Consider the following 23320-nt stretch of genomic DNA (forward strand, 5'->3'; position numbering starts at 1 on the left):
GCTGTAACTCTGGGAGTGCACTGGGACACGGGGGCCTGGCTGTAACTCTGGGAGTGCTCTGGGGCACTGGGGCCAGGCTGTAACTCTGGGAGTGCACTGGGGCCAGGCTGTAACTCTGGGAGTGCACTGGGGCCAGTCTGTAACTCTGGGAGTGCACTGGGGCCAGGCTGTAACTCTGGGAGTGCACGGGGGCCAGGCTGTAACTCTGGGAGTGCACTGGGGCCAGTCTGTAACTCTGGGAGTGCACTGGGGCCAGGCTGTAACTCTGGGAGTGCACTGGGGCCAGGCTGTAACTCTGGGAGTGCACTGGGGCCAGGCTGTAACTCTGGGAGTGCACTGGGGCACTGGGGCCAGTCTGTAACTCTGGGAGTGCTCTGGGGCCAGGCTGTAACTCTGGGAGTGCACTGGGAAACGGGGGCCAGGCTGTAACCTGGGAGTGCACTGGGGCACTGGGGCCAGGCTGTAACTCTGGGAGTGCACTGGGGCACGGGGGCCAGGCTGTAACCTGGGAGTGCACTGGGGCACGGGGGCCAGGCTGTAACTCTGGGAATGCACTGGGGCCAGGCTGTAACTCTGGGAGTGCACTGGGGCCAGGCTGTAACCTGGGAGTGCACTGGGGCACGGGGGCCAGGCTGTAACTCTGGGAATGCACTGGGGCCAGGCTGTAACTCTGGGAGTGCACTGGGGCACGGGGGCCAGGCTGTAACTCTAGGAGTGCACTGGGGCCAGACTGTAACTCTGGGAGTGCACTGGGGCCAGACTGTAACTCTGGGAATGCACTGGGGCCAGGCTGTAACTCTGGGAGTGCACTGGGGCCAGGCTGTATCTCTGGGAGTGCACTGGGGCCAGGCTGTAACTCTGGGAGTGCACTGGGGCCAGGCTGTAACTCTGGGAATGCACGGTGGCCAGTCTGTAACTCTAGGAGCGCACTAGGGCCAGGCTGTAACTCTGGGAGTGCACTGGGGCCAGGCTGTAACTCTGGGAGTGCACTGGGGCCAGGCTTTAACTCTGGGAGTGCACTGGGGCCAGGCTGTAAGTCTGGGAGTGCACGGGGGCCAGGCTGTGACTCTGGGAGTGCACTGGGGCCAGGCTGTAACTCTGGGAGTGCACTGGGGCCAGGCTGTAACTCTGGGAGTGCACTGGGGCCAGGCTGTAAGTCTGGGAGTGCACGGGGGCCAGGCTGTGACTCTGGGAGTGCACTGGGGCCAGGCTGTAACTCTGGGAATGCACGGGGGCCAGTCTGTAACTCTGGGAGCGCACTGGGGCCAGGCTGTAACTCTGGGAGTGCACTGGGGCCAGGCTGTAACTCTGGGAGTGCTCTGGGGCCAGGCTGTAACTCTGGGAGTGCACTGGGGCACTGTGGCCAGGCTGTAACTCTGGGAGTGCTCTGGGGCCAGGCTGTAACTCTGGGAGTGCACTGGGACACGGGGGCCAGGCTGTAACTCTGGGAGTGCTCTGGGGCAATGGGGCCAGGCTGTAACTCTGGGAGTGCACTGGGGCCAGGCTGTAACTCTGGGAGTGCACTGGGGTCAGGCTGTAACTCTGGGAGTGCACTGGGGCCAGTCTGTAACTCTGGGAGTGCACTGGGGCCAGGCTGTAACTCTGGGAGTGCACGGGGGCCAGGCTGTAACTCTGGGAGTGCACTGGGGCCAGGCAGTAACTCTGGGAGTGCACTGGGGCCAGTCTGTAACTCTGGGAGTGCACTGGGGCCAGGCTGTAACTCTGGGAGTGCACTGGGGCCAGGCTGTAACTCTGGGAGTGCACTGGGGCCAGGCTGTAACTCTGGGAGTGCTCTGGGGCCAGGCTGTAACTCTGGGAGTGCACTGGGACACGGGGGCCAGGCTGTAACTCTGGGAGTGCTCTGGGGCACTGGGGCCAGGCTGTAACTCTGGGAGTGCACTGGGGCCAGGCTGTAACTCTGGGAGTGCACTGGGGCCAGGCTGTAACTCTGGGAGTGCACTGGGGCCAGGCTGTAACTCTGGGAGTGCACGGGGGCCAGGCTGTAACTCTGGGAGTGCACTGGGGCCAGGCTGTAACTCTGGGAGCGCACTGGGGCCAGGCTGTAACTCTGGGAATGCACTGGGACACTGGGGCCAGGCTGTAACTCTGGGAGTGCACTGGGGCCAGGCTGTAACTCTGGGAGTGCACTGGGGCCAGGCTGTAACTCTGGGAGTGCACTGGGGCCAGGCTGTAACTCTGGGAATGCACTGGGGCCAGGCTGTAACTCTGGGAGTGCACTGGGGCACTGGGGCCAGGCTGTAACTCTGGGAATGCACTGGGGCCAGGCTGTAGCTCTGGGAGTGCACTGGGGCCAGGCTGTAACTCTGGGAGTGCACTGGGGCCAGGCTGTAACTCTGGGAGTGCACTGGGGCCAGGCTGTAACTCTAGGAGTGCACTGGGGCCAGGCTGTAACTCTGGGAGTGCACTGGGGCCAGGCTGTAACTCTGGGAGTGCACTGGGGCCAGGCTGTAAGTCTGGGAGTGCACGGGGGCCAGGCTGTAACTCTGGGAGTGCACTGGGGCCAGGCTGTAACTCTGGGAGTGCACTGGGGCCAGGCTGTAACTCTGGGAATGCACTGGGGCCAGGCTGTAACTCTGGGAGTGCACTGGGGCCAGGCTGTAACTCTGGGAGTGCACTGGGACACGGGGGCCAGGCTGTAACTCTGGGAGTGCTCTGGGGCATTGGGGCCAGGCTGTAACTCTGGGAGTGCACTGGGGCCAGTCTGTAACTCTGGGAGTGCACTGGGGCCAGGCTGTAACTCTGGGAGTGCACGGGGGCCAGGCTGTAACTCTGGGAGTGCACTGGGGCCAGTCTGTAACTCTGGGAGTGCACTGGGGCCAGGCTGTAACTCTGGGAGTGCACTGGGGCCAGGCTGTAACTCTGGGAGTGCACTGGGGCCAGGCTGTAACTCTGGGAGTGCACTGGGGCACTGGGGCCAGTCTGTAACTCTGGGAGTGCTCTGGGGCCAGGCTGTAACTCTGGGAGTGCACTGGGAAACGGGGGCCAGGCTGTAACCTGGGAGTGCACTGGGGCACTGGGGCCAGGCTGTAACTCTGGGAGTGCACTGGGGCACGGGGGCCAGGCTGTAACCTGGGAGTGCACTGGGGCACGGGGGCCAGGCTGTAACTCTGGGAATGCACTGGGGCCAGGCTGTAACTCTGGGAGTGCACTGGGGCCAGGCTGTAACCTGGGAGTGCACTGGGGCACGGGGGCCAGGCTGTAACTCTGGGAATGCACTGGGGCCAGGCTGTAACTCTGGGAGTGCACTGGGGCACGGGGGCCAGGCTGTAACTCTAGGAGTGCACTGGGGCCAGACTGTAACTCTGGGAGTGCACTGGGGCCAGACTGTAACTCTGGGAATGCACTGGGGCCAGGCTGTAACTCTGGGAGTGCACTGGGGCCAGGCTGTATCTCTGGGAGTGCACTGGGGCCAGGCTGTAACTCTAGGAGCGCACTAGGGCCAGGCTGTAACTCTGGGAGTGCACTGGGGCCAGGCTGTAACTCTGGGAGTGCACTGGGGCCAGGCTGTAACTCTGGGAGTGCACTGGGGCCAGGCTGTAAGTCTGGGAGTGCACGGGGGCCAGGCTGTGACTCTGGGAGTGCACTGGGGCCAGGCTGTAACTCTGGGAGTGCACTGGGGCACTGGGGCCAGGCTGTAACTCTGGGAGTGCTCTGGGGCCAGGCTGTAACTCTGGGAGTGCACTGGGACACGGGGGCCTGGCTGTAACTCTGGGAGTGCTCTGGGGCACTGGGGCCAGGCTGTAACTCTGGGAGTGCACTGGGGCCAGGCTGTAACTCTGGGAGTGCACTGGGGCCAGTCTGTAACTCTGGGAGTGCACTGGGGCCAGGCTGTAACTCTGGGAGTGCACGGGGGCCAGGCTGTAACTCTGGGAGTGCACTGGGGCCAGTCTGTAACTCTGGGAGTGCACTGGGGCCAGGCTGTAACTCTGGGAGTGCACTGGGGCCAGGCTGTAACTCTGGGAGTGCACTGGGGCCAGGCTGTAACTCTGGGAGTGCACCGGGGCACTGGGGCCAGTCTGTAACTCTGGGAGTGCTCTGGGGCCAGGCTGTAACTCTGGGAGTGCACTGGGAAACGGGGGCCAGGCTGTAACCTGGGAGTGCACTGGGGCACTGGGGCCAGGCTGTAACTCTGGGAGTGCACTGGGGCACGGGGGCCAGGCTGTAACCTGGGAGTGCACTGGGGCACGGGGGCCAGGCTGTAACTCTGGGAATGCACTGGGGCCAGGCTGTAACTCTGGGAGTGCACTGGGGCCAGGCTGTAACCTGGGAGTGCACTGGGGCACGGGGGCCAGGCTGTAACTCTGGGAATGCACTGGGGCCAGGCTGTAACTCTGGGAGTGCACTGGGGCACGGGGGCCAGGCTGTAACTCTAGGAGTGCACTGGGGCCAGACTGTAACTCTGGGAGTGCACAGGGGCCAGACTGTAACTCTGGGAATGCACTGGGGCCAGGCTGTAACTCTGGGAGTGCACTGGGGCCAGGCTGTATCTCTGGGAGTGCACTGGGGCCAGGCTGTAACTCTGGGAGTGCACTGGGGCCAGGCTGTAACTCTGGGAATGCACGGTGGCCAGTCTGTAACTCTAGGAGCGCACTAGGGCCAGGCTGTAACTCTGGGAGTGCACTGGGGCCAGGCTGTAACTCTGGGAGTGCACTGGGGCCAGGCTGTAACTCTGGGAGTGCACTGGGGCCAGGCTGTAAGTCTGGGAGTGCACGGGGGCCAGGCTGTGACTCTGGGAGTGCACTGGGGCCAGGCTGTAACTCTGGGAGTGCACTGGGGCCAGGCTGTAACTCTGGGAGTGCACTGGGGCCAGGCTGTAAGTCTGGGAGTGCACGGGGGCCAGGCTGTGACTCTGGGAGTGCACTGGGGCCAGGCTGTAACTCTGGGAATGCACGGGGGCCAGTCTGTAACTCTGGGAGCGCACTGGGGCCAGGCTGTAACTCTGGGAGTGCACTGGGGCCAGGCTGTAACTCTGGGAGTGCTCTGGGGCCAGGCTGTAACTCTGGGAGTGCACTGGGGCACTGTGGCCAGGCTGTAACTCTGGGAGTGCTCTGGGGCCAGGCTGTAACTCTGGGAGTGCACTGGGACACGGGGGCCAGGCTGTAACTCTGGGAGTGCTCTGGGGCAATGGGGCCAGGCTGTAACTCTGGGAGTGCACTGGGGCCAGGCTGTAACTCTGGGAGTGCACTGGGGTCAGGCTGTAACTCTGGGAGTGCACTGGGGCCAGTCTGTAACTCTGGGAGTGCACTGGGGCCAGGCTGTAACTCTGGGAGTGCACGGGGGCCAGGCTGTAACTCTGGGAGTGCACTGGGGCCAGGCAGTAACTCTGGGAGTGCACTGGGGCCAGTCTGTAACTCTGGGAGTGCACTGGGGCCAGGCTGTAACTCTGGGAGTGCACTGGGGCCAGGCTGTAACTCTGGGAGTGCACTGGGGCCAGGCTGTAACTCTGGGAGTGCTCTGGGGCCAGGCTGTAACTCTGGGAGTGCACTGGGACACGGGGGCCAGGCTGTAACTCTGGGAGTGCTCTGGGGCACTGGGGCCAGGCTGTAACTCTGGGAGTGCACTGGGGCCAGGCTGTAACTCTGGGAGTGCACTGGGGCCAGGCTGTAACTCTGGGAGTGCACTGGGGCCAGGCTGTAACTCTGGGAGTGCACGGGGGCCAGGCTGTAACTCTGGGAGTGCACTGGGGCCAGGCTGTAACTCTGGGAGCGCACTGGGGCCAGGCTGTAACTCTGGGAATGCACTGGGACACTGGGGCCAGGCTGTAACTCTGGGAGTGCACTGGGGCCAGGCTGTAACTCTGGGAGTGCACTGGGGCCAGGCTGTAACTCTGGGAGTGCACTGGGGCCAGGCTGTAACTCTGGGAATGCACTGGGGCCAGGCTGTAACTCTGGGAGTGCACTGGGGCACTGGGGCCAGGCTGTAACTCTGGGAATGCACTGGGGCCAGGCTGTAACTCTGGGAGTGCACTGGGGCCAGGCTGTAACTCTGGGAGTGCACTGGGGCCAGGCTGTAACTCTGGGAGTGCACTGGGGCCAGGCTGTAACTCTAGGAGTGCACTGGGGCCAGGCTGTAACTCTGGGAGTGCACTGGGGCCAGGCTGTAACTCTGGGAGTGCACTGGGGCCAGGCTGTAAGTCTGGGAGTGCACGGGGGCCAGGCTGTAACTCTGGGAGTGCACTGGGGCCAGGCTGTAACTCTGGGAGTGCACTGGGGCCAGGCTGTAACTCTGGGAATGCACTGGGGCCAGGCTGTAACTCTGGGAGTGCACTGGGGCACTGGGGCCAGGCTGTAACTCTGGGAGTGCTCTGGGGCCAGGCTGTAACTCTGGGAGTGCACTGGGACACGGGGGCCAGGCTGTAACTCTGGGAGTGCTCTGGGGCATTGGGGCCAGGCTGTAACTCTGGGAGTGCACTGGGGCCAGTCTGTAACTCTGGGAGTGCACTGGGGCCAGGCTGTAACTCTGGGAGTGCACGGGGGCCAGGCTGTAACTCTGGGAGTGCACTGGGGCCAGTCTGTAACTCTGGGAGTGCACTGGGGCCAGGCTGTAACTCTGGGAGTGCACTGGGGCCAGGCTGTAACTCTGGGAGTGCACTGGGGCCAGGCTGTAACTCTGGGAGTGCACTGGGGCACTGGGGCCAGTCTGTAACTCTGGGAGTGCTCTGGGGCCAGGCTGTAACTCTGGGAGTGCACTGGGAAACGGGGGCCAGGCTGTAACCTGGGAGTGCACTGGGGCACTGGGGCCAGGCTGTAACTCTGGGAGTGCACTGGGGCACGGGGGCCAGGCTGTAACCTGGGAGTGCACTGGGGCACGGGGGCCAGGCTGTAACTCTGGGAATGCACTGGGGCCAGGCTGTAACTCTGGGAGTGCACTGGGGCCAGGCTGTAACCTGGGAGTGCACTGGGGCACGGGGGCCAGGCTGTAACTCTGGGAATGCACTGGGGCCAGGCTGTAACTCTGGGAGTGCACTGGGGCACGGGGGCCAGGCTGTAACTCTAGGAGTGCACTGGGGCCAGACTGTAACTCTGGGAGTGCACTGGGGCCAGACTGTAACTCTGGGAATGCACTGGGGCCAGGCTGTAACTCTGGGAGTGCACTGGGGCCAGGCTGTATCTCTGGGAGTGCACTGGGGCCAGGCTGTAACTCTAGGAGCGCACTAGGGCCAGGCTGTAACTCTGGGAGTGCACTGGGGCCAGGCTGTAACTCTGGGAGTGCACTGGGGCCAGGCTGTAACTCTGGGAGTGCACTGGGGCCAGGCTGTAAGTCTGGGAGTGCACGGGGGCCAGGCTGTGACTCTGGGAGTGCACTGGGGCCAGGCTGTAACTCTGGGAGTGCACTGGGGCCAGGCTGTAACTCTGGGAGTGCACTGGGGCCAGGCTGTAAGTCTGGGAGTGCACGGGGGCCAGGCTGTGACTCTGGGAGTGCACTGGGGCCAGGCTGTAACTCTGGGAATGCACGGGGGCCAGTCTGTAACTCTGGGAGCGCACTGGGGCCAGGCTGTAACTCTGGGAGTGCACTGGGGCCAGGCTGTAACTCTGGGAGTGCACTGGGGCCAGGCTGTAACTCTGGGAGTGCTCTGGGGCCAGGCTGTAACTCTGGGAGTGCACTGGGGCACTGGGGCCAGGCTGTAACTCTGGGAGTGCTCTGGGGCCAGGCTGTAACTCTGGGAGTGCACTGGGGCACGGGGGCCAGGCTGTAACTCTGGGAGTGCTCTGGGGCACTGGGGCCAGGCTGTAACTCTGGGAGTGCACTGGGGCCAGGCTGTAACTCTGGGAGTGCACTGGGGTCAGGCTGTAACTCTGGGAGTGCACTGGGGCCAGTCTGTAACTCTGGGAGTGCACTGGGGCCAGGCTGTAACTCTGGGAGTGCACGGGGGCCAGGCTGTAACTCTGGGAGTGCACTGGGGCCAGGCAGTAACTCTGGGAGTGCACTGGGGCCAGTCTGTAACTCTGGGAGTGCACTGGGGCCAGGCTGTAACTCTGGGAGTGCACTGGGGCCAGGCTGTAACTCTGGGAGTGCACTGGGGCCAGGCTGTAACTCTGGGAGTGCTCTGGGGCCAGGCTGTAACTCTGGGAGTGCACTGGGACACGGGGGCCAGGCTGTAACTCTGGGAGTGCTCTGGGGCACTGGGGCCAGGCTGTAACTCTGGGAGTGCACTGGGGCCAGGCTGTAACTCTGGGAGTGCACTGGGGCCAGGCTGTAACTCTGGGAGTGCACTGGGGCCAGGCTGTAACTCTGGGAGTGCACGGGGGCCAGGCTGTAACTCTGGGAGTGCACTGGGGCCAGGCTGTAACTCTGGGAGCGCACTGGGGCCAGGCTGTAACTCTGGGAATGCACTGGGACACTGGGGCCAGGCTGTAACTCTGGGAGTGCACTGGGGCCAGGCTGTAACTCTGGGAGTGCACTGGGGCCAGGCTGTAACTCTGGGAGTGCACTGAGGCCAGGCTGTAACTCTGGGAGTGCACTGGGGCCAGGCTGTAACTCTGGGAGTGCACTGGGGCACTGGGGCCAGGCTGTAACTCTGGGAATGCACTGGGGCCAGGCTGTAACTCTGGGAGTGCACTGGGGCACTGGGGCCAGGCTGTAACTCTGGGAATGCACTGGGGCCAGGCTGTAACTCTGGGAGTGCACTGGGGCCAGGCTGTAACTCTGGGAGTGCACTGGGGCCAGGCTGTAACTCTGGGAGTGCACTGGGGCCAGGCTGTAACTCTGGGAGTGCACTGGGGCCAGGCTGTAACTCTAGGAGTGCACTGGGGCCAGGCTGTAACTCTGGGAGTGCACTGGGGCCAGGCTGTAACTCTGGGAGTGCACTGGGGCCAGGCTGTAAGTCTGGGAGTGCACGGGGGCCAGGCTGTAACTCTGGGAGTGCACTGGGGCCAGGCTGTAACTCTGGGAGTGCACTGGGGCCAGGCTGTAAGTCTGGGAGTGCACGGGGACCAGGCTGTAACTCTGGGAGTGCACTGGGGCCAGGCTGTAACTCTGGGAGTGCACTGGGGCCAGTCTGTAACTCTGGGAGTGCACTGGGGCCAGGCTGTAACTCTGGGAGTGCACTGGGGCCAGGCTGTAACTCTGGGAGTGCACTAGGGCCAGGCTGTAACTCTGGGAGTGCACTGGGGCCAGGCTGTAACTCTGGGAATGCACTGGGGCCAGGCTGTAACTCTGGGAGTGCACTGGGGCCAGGCTGTAACTCTGGGAGTGCACTGGGGCCAGGCTGTAACTCTGGGAGTGCACTGGGGCCAGGCTGTAACTCTGGGAGTGCTCTGGGGCCAGGCTGTAACTCTGGGAGTGCACTGGGGCACTGGGGCCAGGCTGTAACTCTGGGAGTGCTCTGGGGCCAGGCTGTATCTCTGGGAGTGCACTGGGACACGGGGGCCAGGCTGTAACTCTGGGAGTGCTCTGGGGCAGTGGGGCCAGGCTGTAACTCTGGGAGTGCACTGGGGCCAGGCTGTAACTCTGGGAGTGCACTGGGGCCAGTCTGTAACTCTGGGAGTGCACTGGGGCCAGGCTGTAACTCTGGGAGTGCACGGGGGCCAGGCTGTAACTCTGGGAGTGCACGGGGGCCAGGCTGTAACTCTGGGAGTGCACTGGGGCCAGTCTGTAACTCTGGGAGTGCACTGGGGCCAGGCTGTAACTCTGGGAGTGCACTGGGGCCAGGCTGTAACTCTGGGAGTGCACTGGGGCACTGGGGCCAGTCTGTAACTCTGGGAGCGCTCTGGGGCCAGGCTGTAACTCTGGGAGTGCACTGGGAAACGGGGGCCAGGCTGTAACCTGGGAGTGCACTGGGGCACTGGGGCCAGGCTGTAACTCTGGGAGTGCACTGGGGCACGGGGGCCAGGCTGTAACCTGGGAGTGCACTGGGGCACGGGGGCCAGGCTGTAACTCTGGGAATGCACTGGGGCCAGGCTGTAACTCTGGGAGTGCACTGGGGCCAGGCTGTAACTCTGGGAATGCACTGGGGCACTGGGGCCCGGCTGTAACTCTGGGAGTGCACTGGGGCCAGGCTGTAACTCTGGGAGTGCACTGGGGCACTGGGGCCCGGCTGTAACTCTGGGAGTGCACTGGGGCCAGGCTGTAACTCTGGGAATGCACTGGGGCCAGGCTGTAACTCTGGGAGTGCACTGGGGCCAGGCTGTAAATCTGGGAGTGCACTGGGGCCAGGCTGTAACTCTGGGAGTGCACTGGGGCCAGGCTGTAACTCTGGGAGTGCACTGGGGCCAGGCTGTAAATCTGGGAGTGCACTGGGGCCAGGCTGTAACTCTGGGAGTGCACTGGGGCCAGGCTTTAACTCTGGGAATGCACGGTGGCCAGTCTGTAACTCTAGGAGCGCACTGGGGCCAGGCTGTAACTCTGGGAGTGCACTGGGGCCAGGCTGTAACTCTGGGAATGCACTGGGGCCAGGCTGTAACTCTGGGAGTGCACTGGGGCCAGGCTGTAAGTCTGGGAGTGCACGGGGGCCAGGCTGTGACTCTGGGAGTGCACTGGGGCCAGGCTGTAACTCTGGGAGTGCACTGGGGCCAGGCTGTAACTCTGGGAGTGCACTGGGGCCAGGCTGTAACTCTGGGAGTGCACTGGGGCCAGGCTGTAAGTCTGGGAGTGCACGGGGGCCAGGCTGTGACTCTGGGAGTGCACTGGGGCCAGGCTGTAACTCTGGGAATGCACGGGGGCCAGTCTGTAACTCTGGGAGCGCACTGGGGCCAGGCTGTAACTCTGGGAGTGCACTGGGGCCAGGCTGTAACTCTGGGAGTGCACTGGGGCCAGGCTGTAACTCTGGGAGTGCACTGGGGCCAGGCTGTAACTCTGGGAGTGCTCTGGGGCCAGGCTGTAACTCTGGGAGTGCACTGGGGCACTGGGGCCAGGCTGTAACTCTGGGAGTGCTCTGGGGCCAGGCTGTAACTCTGGGAGTGCACTGGGACACGGGGACCAGGCTGTAACTCTGGGAGTGCTCTGGGGCACTGGGGCCTGGCTGTAACTCTGGGAGTGCACTGGGGCCAGGCTGTAACTCTGGGAGTGCACTGGGGTCAGGCTGTAACTCTGGGAGTGCACTGGGGCCAGTCTGTAACTCTGGGAGTGCACTGGGGCCAGGCTGTAACTCTGGGAGTGCACGGGGGCCAGGCTGTAACTCTGGGAGTGCACTGGGGCCAGGCAGTAACTCTGGGAGTGCACCGGGGCCAGTCTGTAACTCTGGGAGTGCACTGGGGCCAGGCTGTAACTCTGGGAGTGCACTGGGGCCAGGCTGTAACTCTGGGAGTGCACTGGGGCCAGGCTGTAACTCTGGGAGTGCTCTGGGGCCAGGCTGTAACTGTGGGAGTGCACTGGGACACGGGGGCCAGGCTGTAACTCTGGGAGTGCTCTGGGGAACTGGGGCCAGGCTGTAACTCTGGGAGTGCACTGGGGCCAGGCTGTAACTCTGGGAGTGCACTGGGGCCAGGCTGTAACTCTGGGAGTGCACTGGGGCCAGGCTGTAACTCTGGGAGTGCACGGGGGCCAGGCTGTAACTCTGGGAGTGCACTGGGGCCAGGCTGTAACTCTGGGAGCGCACTGGGGCCAGGCTGTAACTCTGGGAATGCACTGGGACACTGGGGCCAGGCTGTAACTCTGGGAGTGCACTGGGGCCAGGCTGTAACTCTGGGAGTGCACTGGTCCATCGACTGTAAAAAACACTGGATGGACAGATTCGACCACTGTCCACATGGTGTGGCGGTGACAGAGGGGACAGAGGGATATATGCAGGTTTAGTGAGTGAGCAGATGGAATATAATGTGGGCAAAGGTGAGGTTATGCACTTTGGCTGGAGGAATAGCGGAGCTGAGTATTATTGAAATGGAGCAAGACTGCAGAAAGCTGTGTCACAGAGGGACTGGGGAGTCCTCATCAATGAATCACAAAAGGGACAATAAATTCAATTCAATTCAGCAAGCATCCCAAATTCAGTGGGCCAATGGAATGCTGGCCTTAATTTTTTAGGGAATGGGATATAAAAATAGGGAGGTTTTGCCGAAACGATAAAAGATACTTGTCTGGCCACAGCTGGAAATACTGTCAACAGCTTTGGGCCCCTTATCTAAGATAGACTGGGCATCGGAGGCAGTCCAGAGAAGGTTCCTTTGACTGATCGTGGGTATGGGGTGGCTGTCTTATGGAGGAAAGGTTGAGTAGGCCAGGCATTCCCCTGTTGGAGTTGAAAGAATGAGACATAGAGTCATAGAATCATAGAGATGTACAGCACAGAAACAGACCCTTCGGTCCAACCCGTCCATACTGACCCAGATACCCCAACCCAATCTAGTCCCACCTGCCAGCACCCGGACCATATCCCTCCAAACCCTTCCTATTCATACCCCCATCCAAATGCCTTTTAAGTGTTGCAATTGTACTGGCCTTCTACAAGACTCTTAGGGGTCTTGACAAAGAGACGGCACGGTGGCACAGTGGTTAGCACTGCTGCCTCACAGCGCCAGAGACCCGGGTTCAATTCCCGCCTCAGGCGACTGTCTGTGTGGAGTTTGCACATTCTCCCCGCGTCTGCATGGGTTTCCTCCGGGTGCTCTGGTTTCCTCCCACAGTCCAAAGATGTACAGGTTAGGTGGATTGGCCATGATAAATTGCCTGTACTGTTAGGTGAAGGGGTAAATGTAGGGAAATGGGTCTGGATGGGTGCGCTTCGGCAAGTCGGTGTGGACTTGTTGGGCCGAAGGGCCTGTTTCCACACTGTAAGTAATCTAAGTAAAGAGACCTTGGTGCAGGTTCATAGTTCCTTAAAAGTGGACTCACAGGTAGATAGGACAGTGAAGGAAGTGTTTGGTATGCTTGGCTTTATTGGTCAAAGCATTGAGTATAAAAGTTGGGAGGTCATGTTGCAGCTGTACAGGACATTTGGTTAGGCCACTTTTGGAATACTGTGTTCAGTTCTGGTCTCCCTGCTACAGCAAGGATGTTGTGAAACTTGAAAGGGCTCAGAATAGATCTACAAGGATGTTGCCGGGGTTGGAGGATTTGAGCTATAGGGAGAAGCTGAATAGGCTGAGGCTGTTTACCCTGGAGTGTCGGAGGCTGAGATCCGACTTTATAGAGGTTTATAAAATCATGAGGGGCATGGATAGGGTAAATAGACAAGGTGTTTTCCCTGGGGTTGGGGAGTTCAGAACTAGAGGGGCGTAGGTTTAGGGTGAGAGGGGAAAGATATAAAAGGGACCTAAGGGGAAACATTTTCACGCAGAGGGTGGTACGTGTATGGAATGAGCTGCCAGAGGATGTGGTGGAGGCTGGTACAATGACAACATTTAAGAGGCATTTGGATGGGTATATGAATAGGAAGGGTTTGGAGGGATATGGGCCGGGTGCTGGCAGGTGGGACTAGATTGGGTTGGGGTATCTGGGTCAGTATGGACGGGTTGGACCGAAGGGTCTGTTTCCCTGCTGTACATCTCTATGACTCCATCATTGTGTGTGTGTGTTTGTAGTGACAGTCAATGGTACACACTCTGATGTAAGCTTCGCCCTGCAGCAGAGGGCAAATACTGTTACAGAATGTTCCGGAATGGCAGTCTCATGTGGGCAGGTCCACTGGGTACATTCAGAGATCATCAGAACCTTACACAGGCACTTTCACACATCAGTGAGCACACAGGGCAGGGAACTACAACTCCCAGCGGCCAACACGGTGCCCGCACGCGCACTGGCTGCAACTTTTGCCCCGCCCCGCCCAATCCTTCCCTTTATCCACGCCCCTCAGAGCCGTCCCTTACCGAGCATGCGCAGTCCTCCCTCATTCCCCACTCCAGGACTACACCTCCCGGCGGCCCTCTGAGCACTTGCCGCATGCGTACCGAAAGCGCCTTTGCTTCTTCCCCGCCCACCGTCACCTCCCCCGGGTCCCTCCCCCTACAGCGCGAGCGCAGTCCTCCCTCGCCGCAATCTCCGGGCCTGCCCACCCCCCCCCACCGCCGCCGCATGCGCAGTCCTCCCTCACCGCATCTCCGGGCCTGCCCTCGCCGCCGCATGCGCAGTCCTCCCTCGCCGCATCTCCAGGCCCGCCGCCGCATGCGCAGTCGCGCCGGGGCCTGGTCGGTTGCTGAGGCGACCGTGAGGCGGGCCCCGAGCGTGTGGAGACGGCGGCGGCGTCGTCGTGAGGGAGGGAGAGGCCGATCGTTGCGGTCCCGCCACTTCAGGGGGAACGGTGAGAGAGAGAGAGAGAGACGGGGGAGGGGGGGAGACGGTGTTAAAGTGAAAGTTGGGGCAGTTTTCGCGCCTTTACCGCTTTGTGCAGAATAAAGTTCCCCGTCCGTGCCAGCCCGCGCCTTCTTCATGTAAAACCCCCTAAACCCAGCCCTCTTAGTCAGGGGAAACACTGGCCGTCCTCCTTCCCGCAACCAGAGCGCTTTATCCAGGAGCAACGTCGCGGGGGGGTCAGCTAGAAAGCCACCAGTGGCCTGGTCTATTGTATTGCGGGGAGTTCAGGCACTTTATCCAGGAGCAATGCCACTGGAGGTCGGCGAAACAGCCACCGTCAATGTGTTTCTGTATACCGCAATATGCTCGTTCCCCACCTGCTGAGAGTTCAGGCACTTTAGAACATAGAACATAGAACAATACAGCACAGAACAGGCCCTTCGGCCCACGATGTTGTGCCGAACTTCTAACCTAGATTAAGCACCCATCCATGTACCTATCCAAATGCCGCTTAAAGGTCGCCAATGATTCCGACTCTACCACTCCCACAGGCAGCGTATTCCATGCCCCCACCACTCTCTGGGTAAAGAACCCACCCCTGACATCTCCCCTATACCTTCCACCCTTCACCTTATATTTATGTCCCCTTGTAACACTCTGTTGTACCCGGGGAAAAAGTTTCTGACTGTCTACTCTATCTATTCCTCTGATCATCTTATAAACCTCTATCAAGTCACCCCTCATCCTTCGCCGTTCCAACGAGAAAAGGCCGAGAACTCTCAACCTATCCTCGTACGACTTCCTCTCCATTCCAGGCAACATCCTGGTAAATCTTCTCTGCACCCTCTCCAAAGCTTCCACATCTTTCCTAAAGTGAGGCGACCAGAACTGCACACAGTACTCCAACTGTGGCCTAACCAAAGTCCTGTACAGCTGCAACATCACTTCACGACTCTTGAATTCAATCCCTCTGCTAATGAACGATAATACTCCATAGGCCTTCTTACAAACTCTATCCACCTGAGTGGCAACCTTCAAAGATCTATGTACATAGACCCCAAGATCCCTCTGTTCCTCCACCTGACTAAGAACCCTACCATTAACCCTGTATTCCGCATTCTTATTTGTTCTTCCAAAATGGACAACCTCACACTTGGCAGGGTTGAACTCCATCTGCCACTCCTCAGCCCAGCTCTGCATCATATCTAAGTCCCTCTGCAGCCGACAACAGCCCTCCTCACTGTCCACAACTCCACCTATCTTCGTATCATCTGCAAATTTACTGACCCACCCTTCGACTCCCTCATCTAAGTCATTAATAAAAATTACAAACAGCAGAGGACCCAGAACTGATCCCTGCGGAACTCCACTTGTAACTGGGCTCCAGGCTGAATATTTACCATCTACTACCACTCTCTGCCTTCGACCGGTTAGCCAGTTTTCTATCCAATTGGCCAAATTTCCCTCTATCCCATGCCTCCTGACTTTCCGCATAAGCCTACCATGGGGAACCTTATCAAATGCCTTACTAAAATCCATGTACACTACATCACACTGCTCTTCCCTCATCCACATGCTTGGTCACCTCCTCAAAGAATTCAATAAGACTTGTAAGGCAAGACCTACCCTTCACAAATCCGTACTGGCTGTCCCTAATCAAGCAGTGTCTTTCCAGATACTCATAAATCCTATCCCTCAGTACCCTTTCCATTACTTTGCCTACCACAGAAGTAAGACTAACAGGCCTGTAATTCCCGGGGTTATCCCTATTCCCTTTTTTGAACAGGGGCACAACATTCGCTACTCTCCAGTCCCCTGGTACCACCCCCGTTGCCAGTGAAGACGAGAAGATCATTGCCAACGGTACTGCAATTTCCTCTCTTGCTTCCCACATAATCCTAGGATATATCCCGTCAGGCCCGGGGGACTTGTCTATCCTCAAGTTGTTCAAAATGTCCAACACATCTTCCTTCCTAACAGGTATCTCTTCTAGCTTACCAGTCCATTTCACACTCTCCTCTTCTACAATACGGTCCCTCTCGTTCGTAAATACTGAAGAGAAGTACTTGTTCAAGACCTCTCCTATCTCTTCCGACTCAATACACAGTCTCCCACTACTGTCCTTGATCGGACCTACCCTCGTTCTCGTCATTCTCAGGTTTCTCACATACGCATAAAATGCCTTGGGGTTATCCTTGATCCTATCCGCCAACAATTTTTCATGCCCTCTCTTAGCTCTCCTAATCCCTTTCTTCAGGTCCCTTCTGGCTATCCTGTATCCCTCCACTGCTCTGTCTGAATCCTGTTTCCTCAACCTTATGTAAGCCTCCTTCTTCCTCTTTACCAGACATTCAACCTCTCTCGTCAACCAAGGCTCCCTCACACGACCATTTCTTTCCTGCCTGATAGGTACATACATATCATGGACACGTCGTATCTGCTCTTTGAAAAAGTTCCACATTTCCACCACATCCTTCCCTGACAGCCTAAGCTCCCAACGTATGCTCCTCAAATCCTGCCTTACAGCATCGTAATTTCCCTTCCCCCAATTATAAAATCTACCTTGTTGTGCGCACCTATCTCTCTCCATAACCAAGGTGAAAGTCACAGAATTGTGGTCACCATCACCAAAATGTTCACCCACTAACAAGCCCACCACTTGTCCCGGTTCATTACCGAGTACCAAATCCAATATGGCCTCCCCTCTGGTTGGACAATCTACATACTGCGTTAGAAAAGCTTCCTGGACACACTGCACAAACACCGCCCCATCCAATCTACTTGATCTAAAGAGCTTCCAATCAATATTTGGGAAGTTGAAGTCGCCCATGACTACGACCCTGTGGCTTCTGCACCTTTCCAAAATCTGTTTCCCAATCTGTTTCTCCACATCTCTGCTGCTATTGGGGGGCCTATAGTAAACACCCAACAAGGTGACTGCACCTTTCCTATTTCTGACTTCAGCCCATACTACCTCCAGAGGCAGATCCCCCTCAAACTTCCTTTCTGCAGCCATTATACCATTTCTAATTAGCAATGCCACCCCCCCTCCTTTTTTCCCACCCTCCCTAATCTTACTGAAACACCTGTAACCAGGAACCTCTAACAGCCATTCCTGTCCCACATCTATCCACGTTTCCGTGATGGCCACAACATCGTAGTCCCAGGTACCGATCCACGCCTTAAGTTCACCCACCTTATTTCTGATACTCCTTGCGTTGAAGTATACGCACTTGAGCCCATCTCTGTGTCCGCAAGTAGTCCCTGTCAGTGCTACCTTCTCCACAGCCTCCCTACAGTCTTGGGCATCCTGACAAACAGCTAACCTACTTGCTGGACTCCAAGTCCAGATCCCATCCCCCTGCCAAATTAGTTTAAACCCCCCCGAAGTGTGCTAGCAAACCTACCCCCCAGGATATTGGTGCCCTTCTGGTTCAGGTGCAACCCGTCCTGTTTGTACAGGTCCCACCTTCCCCAGAATGCAGTCCAATTGTCCAAATATCTGAAGCCCTCCCTCCTACACCAGCCTTGCAGCCACGTGTTCAACTGCACTCTCTCCCTATTCTTTGCCTCACTGTCACGTGGCACCGGCATCAACCCAGAGATGACGACTCTGTCTGTCCTAGCTTTTAGCTTCCAGCCTAACTCCCTGAGCTCTTGAATGACCTTCCCACCCCTCTTCCTACCTATGTCGTTGGTGCCAATGTGCACCACGACTTCTGGCTGCACACCCTCCCCCTTAAGGATTCTGAAGACACGGTCTGAGACGTCTCGGACCCTAGCACCCGGGAGGCAACAAACCATCCGTGAGTCTCGCCCATGTCCACAGAACCGCCTGTCCGTCCCTCTAACTAGAGAGTCCCCTATAACTAGCGCTCTCCTCCTCTCCCCCTTTCCCTTCTGAGTCTCAGAGCCACAGACCCCTTCACTGCAGCTTACACCTGCAACGCTGTCCCCCCCAACAGTTTCCAAAGCTGTATATTTATTTTTTAGGGGAACGACCACAGGGGAACCCTGCACTGCCTGCTTCTTCCCCTTCCCACCTCTAACTGTTACCCAGCTACCTCTGTTCTCCGGCGTAACTATGTCCCTGTAGCTTCTATCAATCAGCCTCTCGAATAATCCTCAGTTCATCCAACTCCAACTCCAGTTCCAGTTCCCTAACTCGTTCGGTGAGGATCAGGATCTGACTGCATTTCCTGCAGACGAAGTCGGCAGGAGTATCGGTGGTCACCCCTACCTCAAACATCCTGCAGGAGGAACATTCCACCGCCTGCGCTGCCATGACTGTACACTTTCTCCAAAAACAAGAACACTGAGTCAATAACACAGTCACTTACCTGTGGACTTTAAAGTTAGGTTAGAGGAGGAGGGTGGGAGGGAGGCCCTACGGAAGTAGGACCTGGGGTCTAGAACACACCCACTCAAATACTAATCACTTACCTTCCCGCCCAGCTATGCGCTCCAACCTCACTTCCGCTGCTCCCACTCAAACGACCGTTGGTGATTAAAAGGTGAGTATTTATACTCACAATTCTCCTTCCCGGCTGCCCCTCTGTTTGCCGTCACTTCCTCTGCTGCTCCCGCTCTTTTTGTGAAGAGAGAATAAAAAACACCGCTGCCCGCTACAGGTAAGTAATTTTGAAACAAACTGTTTTACCTTAGCTGTAGTCTCCCGGGTTCGCCTTTACTCAGCCGCTGCTCCCACTTTATCCAGGAGCAATGCCACTGGAGGTCGGCTAAACAGCCACCGTCAATGTGTTTCTGTATACCGCAATATGCTCGTTCCCCACCTGCTGAGAGTTCAGGCACTTTATCCAGGAGCAATGTCACTGGAGGTCGGCAAAGTCGCCGTCAATGTGTTCCTGTATACCGCAATATGCTCGTTCCCCACCTGCTGAGAGTTCAGGCGCTTTATCCAGGAGCAATGCCACTGGAGGTCGGCAAAGTCGCCGTCAATGTGTTTCTGTATACCGCAATATGCTCGTGCCCCACCTGCTGAGAGTTCAGGCACTTTATCCAGGAGCAATGCCACTGGAGGTCAGCGAAACAGCCACCGTCACTGTGTTTCTGTATACTGCAATATGCTCGTTCCCCACCTGCTGAGAGCGCAGGCACTTTATCCAGGAGCAATGTCACTGGAGGTCGGCAAAGTCGCCGTCAATGTGTTTCTGTATACTGCAATATGCTCGTTCCCCACCTGCTGAGAGTTCAGGCGCTTTATCCAGGAGCAATGTCACTGGAGGTCGGCTAAACAGCCACAGTCAATGTGTTTCTGTATACTGCAATATGCTCATTCCCCACCTGCTGAGAGTTCAGGCACTTTATCCAGGAGCAATGTCACTGGAGGTCAGCGAAACAGCCACCGTCAATGTGTTTCTGTATACTGCAATATGCTCGTTCCCCACCTGCTGAGAGTTCAGGCGCTTTATCCAGGAGCAATGTCACTGGAGGTCAGCGAAACAGCCACCGTCAATGTGTTTCTGTATACCGCAATATGCCCATTCCCCACCTGCTGAGAGTTCAGGCGCTTTATCCAGGAGCAATGCCACTGGAGGTCGGCTAAACAGCCACAGTCAGTGTGTTTCTGTATACTGCAATATGCTCGTTCCCCACCTGCTGAGAGTTCAGGCGCTTTATCCAGGAGCAATGCCACTGGAGGTCGGCTAAACAGCCACCGTCAATGTGTTTCTGTATACTGCAATATGCTCGTTCCCCACCTGCTGAGAGTTCAGGCGCTTTATCCAGGAGCAATGCCACTGGAGGTCAGCGAAACAGCCACCGTCACTGTGTTTCTGTATACTGCAATATGCTCGTTCCCCACCTGCTGAGAGTTCAGGCACTTTATCCAGGAGCAATGCCACTGGAGGTCGGCTAAACAGCCACAGTCAATGTGTTTCTGTATACTGCAATATGCTCGTTCCCCACCTGCTGAGAGTTCAGGCACTTTATCCAGGAGCAATGTCACTGGAGGTCGGCTAAACAGCCACAGTCAGTGTGTTTCTGTATACTGCAATATGCTCGTTCCCCACCTGCTGAGAGTTCAGGCGCTTTATCCAGGAGCAATGTCACTGGAGGTCGGCTAAACAGCCACAGTCAGTGTGTTTCTGTATACTGCAATATGCTCGTTCCCCACCTGCTGAGAGTTCAGGCACTTTATCCAGGAGCAATGCCACTGGAGGTCAGCGAAACAGCCACCGTCACTGTGTTTCTGTATACTGCAATATGCTCGTTCCCCACCTGCTGAGAGTTCAGGCACTTTATCCAGGAGCAATGCCACGCGTGGTCAGCTGAGCACCGAGAATACGTAGTGAAACAGCAGATTCCTGATGAAGGACTTGGACCCAAAGTGTCAACTCTCCTGCTCCTCGGATGCTGCCTTTACCTGCTGTGCTTTTCCGGCGCTGCACTCTTGACTCTGATCTTCAGCATCCGCAGTCCTCACTTTCTCCTAAAACATTATTACGTCAGTCACTTGTACCCTTTGAGAGTGCTGGCCGTTTATCCAGGAGCAGTGCCGCTCGGGGCCAGCTAAACACCAGAAATACGCAGCAAAATATTATTATTTTGATCATTTCCCACCTGTTGAGAGCTCGCGCTCTTTATCCAGGAGCAATGCCACTCGGGGTCAGCTGAACACCAGAAATATGCAGCAAAGTGTTACTACCGTGAGCGTTTCTCTGGTTGACAGCTCAGGTTCTTTATCCAGGAGAAAGTGAGGACTGCAGATGCTGGAGATCAGAGTCGAGAGTGTGGAGCTGGAAAAGCGCAGCAGGTCAGGCAGCATCCGAGGAGCAGGAAAAACACCCGTTGATTCTCCTGCTCCTCGGATGCTGTCTGACCTGCTGTAGCTTTTTCAGCACCACTCTCTCGACTGTTCATCCAGGAGCAATGCCACTCGTGGTCTGCTGCACGCAAGAAATATGCAGCAGAATGTTACCTTGTTCATTCCACCCATTGAGAGCTCAGGCATTTTATTCAGGAGCAATGCTGCTTGAGGTCACTTAAACAGCCACCAGTGATATATTGACGTACATTCCATTGCCCATTTCTGCGCTTTGTTCCTGGACAAAGGGCCTGAGCTTTCAGCATTGGTCACGGTCAGCTAAACATCAAAGAAATGCACCAAATACCTACCTATCAAGAGCTTGGCCTGTTTACTCAGGAGCAACATTGCTGGTGGTTAGCTAAACAATTTTACTACTCCTTACTAAGGCAGCACCAGGAATCAAGCCTTTGTTTTCTTGGAGTCGTCACCAATGTTAAAATTATTATAAATATTACAAATAAATAGATTCTTGTTGTAAGGAGAGGCTGGAACTTTTTTCCCTGGAGTGTAGAGGTTGAGGGGTGACCTTATAGAAATCTATAAAATCATGAGGGGTATAGATAAAGTGAAAAGCTGGTGTCTTTTCCCGAGGATGGTACAGTTTTAAGGTGAGAGGAGAAAGGTTTTAAAAAGACCTTAAGGGGCAATTTTTATTACGCAGGGAGTGATTCGTGTATGTGCAGTGAACTTTCGGAAGAAGTGGATGTGGGCACCATTACAGTGTTGGAAAAGCATTTGGATAAGTTCATGAACCGGGACAGTTTGGAGGGATAGGGGCCAGGATCAGGCAGGTGGGACTAGTTTGGGATTATTTGGCATGGACTGGTTGGACCGAATGGTCTGTCTCCGTGCAGTATGACTCCAAATAACTATTCAAAAGTGGTTATTAGGATGGAAGGAAAGACTGGAATGGCAGTTCAGTTAGCCTGTTTCACTGAGGTAGACCTTTCGGCTCTGTTAAGGTGTGTTGCACCTTGGTTTTCCTTCTCCAGATTCATCCATTTGCTTGCAGAAGGCACAGGGTGACTGATTCCCACTTGTAATATCTCTGGCTTACCGGTTAAGAGCCACAGTTTACAGTGGCTGCTAAGGAAAGAAAGATAACCTGGCTTTCTTCAGGCTGAAGATGTTAGTTTAAATTGCAGAGCAGAAACACAGCTCCTGGGGCAGCACAGTGGCTCAGTGGTTAGCACTACTGCCTCACAGCACCAGGGACCCACGTTCGATTCCAGCCTTGGTGGGCATTGGGCCAAGGAGTGGCAGATGGAGTATAGAACACTTTGGCCTTTGATGTTGCGCTGACCTGTGAAACCAATCTGAGGCCCAGCTAACCTACACTTCCATTCTCGTCCATATGCCTATCTGATGACCATTTAAATGCCCTTAAAGTTGGCAAGTCCACTCCTGTTGCAGGCTGTGCGTTTCACGCCCTACTACTCTCTGAGTAAAGAAACTACCTTGGACAGCTGTCCTATATCTATCACCCCTCTGTTTAAAGCTATGTCCCATAGTGCAAGCCATCACCATCCGAGGAAAAATGCTCTCACTGTCCACACTGTCTAACCCTCTGATTATCTTATTTGTCTCAAGTCCCCTCTCAACCACCTCCTCTCTAATGAAAATGGTCTTAAGTCCCTCAGCCTTTCCTCATAAGACCTTCCCTCCAGACCAGGCAGCATTCTGGTAAATCTCCTCTGAACCCTTTCCAAAGCTTCCACATCCTTCCTATAATGCAGTGACCAGAACTGTACACAATACTCCAAATGTGGCCTCACCAGAGTTTTGTACAGCTGCAGCATGACCTCATGGCTACGAAACTCAATCCCTCTATCAATAAAAGCTAACACACCGTATGCCTTCTTAACAACCCTATCAACCTGGGTGGCAACTTTCAGGGGTCTATGTACATGGACACCAAGATCTCTCTGCTCATCTACACTACCAATAATCTTACCATTAGCCCAGTGCTCTGTATTCCTGTTACTCCTGCCAAAGTGTCTCACCTCACATTTTTCTGCATTAAATTCCATTTGCCACTTCTCAGCCCAGCTTTGCAGCTTATCTAAGTCACTCTGTAGCCTACAGCATCCTTTGGCACTATCCACAGCTCTACCAACCTTACTGTCATCCCTGGATTTACTAACCCATCCTTCTCTGCCCTTATCCAGGTTGTTCATAAAAATGACAAACAGCAGTGGCCCCAAAACCGATCCTTGCAGTACTCCACTAGTAACTGAACTCCAGGATGAATATTTCCCATCACCCACCACCCTAGCTCTTCTTTCAGCTAGCCAATTTCTGATC

At 56.8% G+C, this 23320-nt stretch overlaps 1 protein-coding gene across 1 annotated transcript in view; it reads left to right on the forward strand.

Moving 5' to 3' along the window:
* Nucleotides 1–14087: 14087 nt before the first annotated feature.
* Nucleotides 14088–23320, forward strand: part of men1 (multiple endocrine neoplasia I) — a 31464-nt gene continuing 22231 nt past the window's right edge. Inside the window, exon 1 of the mRNA XM_087983590.1 lies at nucleotides 14088–14194. The gene's annotated coding sequence lies outside the window, so the exon portion shown is untranslated. The remainder of the gene's footprint in view (nucleotides 14195–23320) is intronic.

This window comes from Chiloscyllium plagiosum, unplaced genomic scaffold, assembly GCF_037043375.1.
Source record: "Chiloscyllium plagiosum isolate Xiang-an unplaced genomic scaffold, Cpla_swu_hap1 HiC_scaffold_46, whole genome shotgun sequence".
NCBI lineage: Eukaryota > Metazoa > Chordata > Chondrichthyes > Orectolobiformes > Hemiscylliidae > Chiloscyllium > Chiloscyllium plagiosum.